Source organism: Microtus ochrogaster, chromosome X (assembly GCF_000317375.1).
Source record: "Microtus ochrogaster isolate Prairie Vole_2 chromosome X, MicOch1.0, whole genome shotgun sequence".
NCBI lineage: Eukaryota > Metazoa > Chordata > Mammalia > Rodentia > Cricetidae > Microtus > Microtus ochrogaster.
Window position 1 is genome coordinate 46,911,455 of NC_022026.1, and position 5,426 is coordinate 46,916,880.

General features: G+C 45.8%; 1 pseudogene; it reads right to left on the minus strand.

Annotated features, from left to right (window-relative positions):
* Window positions 1–3,545: 3,545 nt before the first annotated feature.
* LOC102001197 lies at window positions 3,546–4,824 on the minus strand (annotated as a pseudogene).
* Between the last annotated feature and the right edge of the window lie 602 nt (window positions 4,825–5,426).

A 5,426-nucleotide genomic window follows, 5' to 3' on the forward strand; every position in this document is an offset into this window, starting at 1 on the left:
TTTTAAAAGGAAAAGCTTGAATTTGAAGTTATATAGCCATGACACCTAGTCTCTAAATATGGCATCAGTATTTAAGTTGGGCTGTAGACACAGCTCAGTGGTAACAGCCTTACCTAACATATATGTCCTGCATTCTGTGATCAGGAAATGGGAACCAGCTTGGATTTCCATTAACAGGAAAATGGATAATGAAAACGTGGCATATATACATACTGGTATTTTATAAAACCAGGAAGAAAAATGAAATCATGAAATTTACAGAAAAATGGGTGTGAATCTATTCTATTAAGTGAAGTAGTTCATACTCAGACAAATGTCCCATGTTTTGCTCACACACGGATCTTAGTTTTAGGATGATCTGGAACTCACGATATCACCAAGGATCACCCTGATCTTCTGATTCTCCTGCTACTATCTCTCAAGTGCTGGGATTGTAGGTGACTCCTGGTTTGTGTGGAATTGGGACTGGAACCTAGGGTCTTGTACATGTCAGAGAAGAACTCTGATAACTGAGCTCCCTCCTTCCTAAGCCTTGTCTTTGGACTTCTTATAGGATCACACTGAAGCTGTGACTTGGCTTTGGTAGGAAGTGAAGAGGTTACTAGGAACCAGAAAGATTTCAAGGTCTCTTCACTTTCTCTTTTCAGTGTTTGGACGTTTTCTTCACAGAAGTTTACACTTCCTTGGTGAGATTTAGTCTTAGATTTTGTTGTTGTTGTTTTGTTTTGTTTTCTGAGACAGGGTTTCTCTGTGATACAGCTCTGGCTGTCTTGGAACTCCCTATGTAGATCAGACTGGCCTAGAACTCACAGAGAACTGCTTGCCTCTGCCTCCCAAGTGCTGGGATTAAAGGGCATGCACCATCACCATTCCCTGGCTAGATTTTTTTTTGGGGGGGGACTGTTGTGATTGAGATATTTTCCTTAATTTATTTCTTGGCAGTTCTTTACTAATATGTAGAAAACCTTCTGGACTACATAAGACCCCTTTACAATCCTCCAAAACAGAAAAAATAAATAAAGGTTTTGGCCACCTTTATGTTGTAATATAAAATCTAGGGAATATTAATACGCTTTACTAATAATTTTCTAAATATAAACCTTTAAACATTAATCCAGAGCCCTCTCTTCCCTTGAAGGCTTTCAAAGTTTATTGATACAGGAATGCAAAGAGAAGGGCAAAGCATAGGGTTTAAGCACCACAATAGGCTTCGAAATGCATTTCTGAGGCTGTACTGGACAATGAAAAGCATCTCTACCTTACAGCTTACTACCTATATTAATACGAGTCTAGAATGGCAACACTGCCTTCTCTCCCTCCATCCCCACTTTCTTTTACTCCCTCCCATGTCCTCTTTTAAAGTTTCCCCCTCCCCTATGCCCTCTTTCTTTTTTCAAAGAGAGACTTCCTCACATAGGGCCTCATTTTGATGGGTTTGGAGTCCTGGAAGCGTGACCACCCTATGTTCTCCTAAAAGTGGACTTTGAGAGCTTGTTTGGAGGTCCTAGCACGAGAATGTACCTACTCATAGATCCTTGACCCAACAAAAGGCCTCCCGTCTGCGCCAAGTTACCCTTCTGCATCAGGCCACATACTGGGGAAGGTGCATCTGGAGTAGTGGTGAGGGGAGAAACGGGACAGCCACTTAGCAAGCCAGATCAGTGGAACTGATCCTGGCAATCAGTGAGGTGACACATTTTACAGAAATCGACCCATGCATGTCTCCAAGGACTCCAGTATTCCATAAACATGTTTTCACAGCTCCTGGGAACTCTCACTTAGGAAGAGAAAAGTTACAAGTCACTTTCGTGTTCCGCCCTGAAATTGCTTTTTTGAGGGCGAGTCAGGATCTTGTTCTGTAGCTCAGCCATGCCCAGAATTTGCAATCCCCTTGCCTCAGCCTCCCTTCTGTCATGATCTGATCCTTCCTCAAGCCTTATCAAACTCTCATATGGAAAGAAAGTTATGGAGGAAGCAGTGCGGGCCTTAGAAATTCTCAGCAGGGCTACTGGGAAGGCCAGAGGAAAGGAGTGATTCCATAGGAGACAGGACTAGACCTGGCGTGGGAGACAGGCAAGCCAAAGAGGTTGGAGAAAGAAACAAAGAGCTCAGCAGGGCTTTGTGGCCCTGGAGGTGTGTGTGAAGGTGTGTGGAGGGCTGTTTCAGGCAGTCAGGGATCCACATGGGCAGGATGGCTCTCTTGTTCAACCGCCTGATGTTGACACCCATCTGTTCCATTTATGCACTGGGACTTATTGCATTTTTTTGTTTGTTTGGTTTTTTTTTTTTTTTGAGTCAGGGTTTCTCTTTGTAAAAGTCCAGGCTGTTCTGGAACTCACTTTGTAGACCAGGCTGGCCTCGAACTCACAGAGATCCGCCTGTGTCTGCTTTATCCCCAACCATCCACTTCTCCTCTGTTTCTTTTCACATATGGGCAGGCCTCCCATGGATATCAACCAACCATGATATATCAAGTCACAGTGAGGCTAGTCACCTCCTTTTCTATTAAGAATAGAAGAGGCAATCCAGTAGGAGGAAAGGGTCCCCAAAGTAGTCAACAGAGTCAGAGACAGACCCTGCTCCTCCTGTTAGGAGTCCCACAAGAAGACCAAGTTACACAACTGTAACATATATGCAGGAGGCATGGGTCAGTCCCATGCGGGCTCCTTGATTGTTGCTCCAGTCTCTATGAGCCCTTATGAGCTCACGTTAGTTGGTTCTGTGGGTTTTCTTGTGATGTCCTTGCCATCACTGGATCCTACAATCCTTCCTCCCCCTCTTGGGCAGGATTCCCTGAGCTCCACCTAATGTTTGGCTGTGGGTCTCTGCATCTGCTTCCGTCAGTTGCTGGGTGCAGCCTCTCTGATGACAGTTGGCTAGGCACCAATATATGAGTTTAGCAGGATATCATGAGGAACCATTTCATTGCTTATTTTTTCAGTCATGTTTGGTTCTATCCTAGGTCTCTGGGTTATCCAGTCTCTGTGGCCTGCCCTCAGGGATGGGCTCCTTCTCATGGTATGGGTCTCAAGCTGGACCAGTCATTGGTTAGTCACTCTCACAATCTCTGTGCCCTCTTTACTCCAACACATCTTGTAGGCAGGGCAGGTTGTATGTTGAAGGTTTTGTGGCTGGGTTGGTGTTCCAATTCCTCCACTGGAAGTCTTGCCTGGTTACAGGAAATGGTAGGTTCAGGCTTCGTATCCCCCATTGCTAGGAGTCTTATCTAGGGTCACCGTGATAGATTTCTGGGAGTTTCCACTGCACTAGGTTTTTAAGCTCATCCCAGAAATGCCTCTCATTCCAATTGTCTCTCCCAGTACTTTCTCCCTCTATCCTCCCTGCAACTTGATTCCTTCTGTTCCCATCCCCGGGGATACCACCACCCATTTCAGACCCATCCCCCAGTACCATGGGGTTGTGGACTGTAGAATTTACGCTCCCTTGAGCCCTCCTTGTTACCTAAACACATGCATCTCACAATGAAGAGAAGTGGCCTTGCGGTGCAGAATGAGGAGTCTCTACAAGAGTAGCATGCTATGATTTCAGGAACAGTAGCACCACAGCATTGGATTCTGTGCAGCAGGATAGAGGTCGTTATTGCCCGAGGCAGGGTGTCTGGGGAGGATCTCCAGCGCATCCAACTTTGGAGTAGGGTGCATGACTACCCGCTGGTCCTGGGGAATGTCTGTGGCAGGCACTGCCAGGTTAGTGATAGATTTACTCTTTACACACTGAAAGTCTACATACCGACTTGTTCCTTCCTCCTTCTCCCAAGACATTCGAATAAAGGGTCTTTGGACGTAGTTGTAAATGACTTCGGGGCGATCTCCTGGCCTTTACTTTTTTTTTGTAGGTAGGATAGCCTTTGATTCCCAATCTAATCTTCTTAAGACCCCTCTCCTTCAAAACTGATTTGGCCACATCTCTATTTTCAATGTACTTGAAAAATCTATAAAGTTTTGTGCTATAGATAATTTGTGAATACTCCTCTCCCATCTGTGGTGGATACTCCTCGTCCCAATCAACCACATCATCATCGGTAAGCACCACTATCTGGCACTCTCGTTCCCCACTAGCTACCATGAGAGGGAGGATCATTTCTTCCAGATAAAATTCAAATTGTCTATGAGCACCCTCATTTAATAATTCACGCGGGAGGGCACTGAGATCACTACATTCAATTGTACTGTATTCAAAAGAGACACAAAGGTAATCGCAAGCTTCTCTCAGCTCAGGAATAGATATGCCATTAGGACAGCGGATGATTCCTGTCTTATAGTAATCCAAAATAGCTCGAAACACAGTAGAACCCATTCCTTCTGCCACCTCAGACTCCCCCTTTTCATCGGGACGTGTGAAACTATGTTCTCGGCCAGATCCAAACATCCTGCCCAGCATTGTATTTGGCTGTGCAGTGAAAAATGGCCGGGTTCACGACAAATCTGGTGTCATCTACTATCAGTGTCACTCGCTCAGATGTCCTCACGCTCCGAGCACCTTCTTTTGCGTTCTCATACACAAACGACATCTCCCTGGATGTCGTACAGCTACCATCTTAGCTCGACTGATTGCTGTTTCTGCTGCTCCCCCGGCACTGCTCATGGAGCCATTCGGGGACGCTCTTTGAGGACGAGGATTGCTTGGACGAGATGAACTATGACATTTCTCTCATTCAACATGGTGCTGTCATGTTGGTGAAGTCACATTTCGAATACAAGGAGTAAGCTGAGACTCTGCTAGCTCATGAGATGACCTTCGTCTGTCTCTTGATCGCCCGTGTCTGCCACTAGCACCGTGCAGACTCATTTTAGCGTGGTTGACTCCTCCCTTAGCAACATGTGAGGCAGTGTTCCAATTCCTTCTCCCTCATAGAGGTCCAGCCTGCTCAGATAAATCGCCCTATTGTGACGAGCCCTCTTCGGGTTGTCGCTGCGGTGGCCCAAAGATGATAGGAAAGGGGCGGGGCACGGGGTTACTCTGTCCTGCCGGCCCCTGAGATGTCCACTGAGTGTCCTGAGTGTCGAGGAGAAGGGCTATCAGACGCTCCACCAGCTGTGCCTACCAGAGCTGCCCTGGCAGGTTGCAGCCCGGCTCCTTAATTGTTGATCTTAGTGTCTGTGCTATTGGTGTTCGTTCAGAAAGCTGTCTCCTGTGCCAATGTGTTTGAGATTATTTCTCACTTTCTCTTCTGTCAGGCTCAGTGTATCTGGATTAATGGGTCTTCGACCCACTTGAACTTGAGTTTTGTGCAGGGTGATAAATATGGATCAATTTGCATTCTTCTATATGTTGACATTCAGTTAGACTATTCTTCGGTTGAGGGACATCTAGGTTGTTTCCAGGTTCTGACTACTACGAATAATGCTGCTATGAACATAATTGAAAGGACTCAGTAAATAAGGCAAAATGACAACCTATAGGAT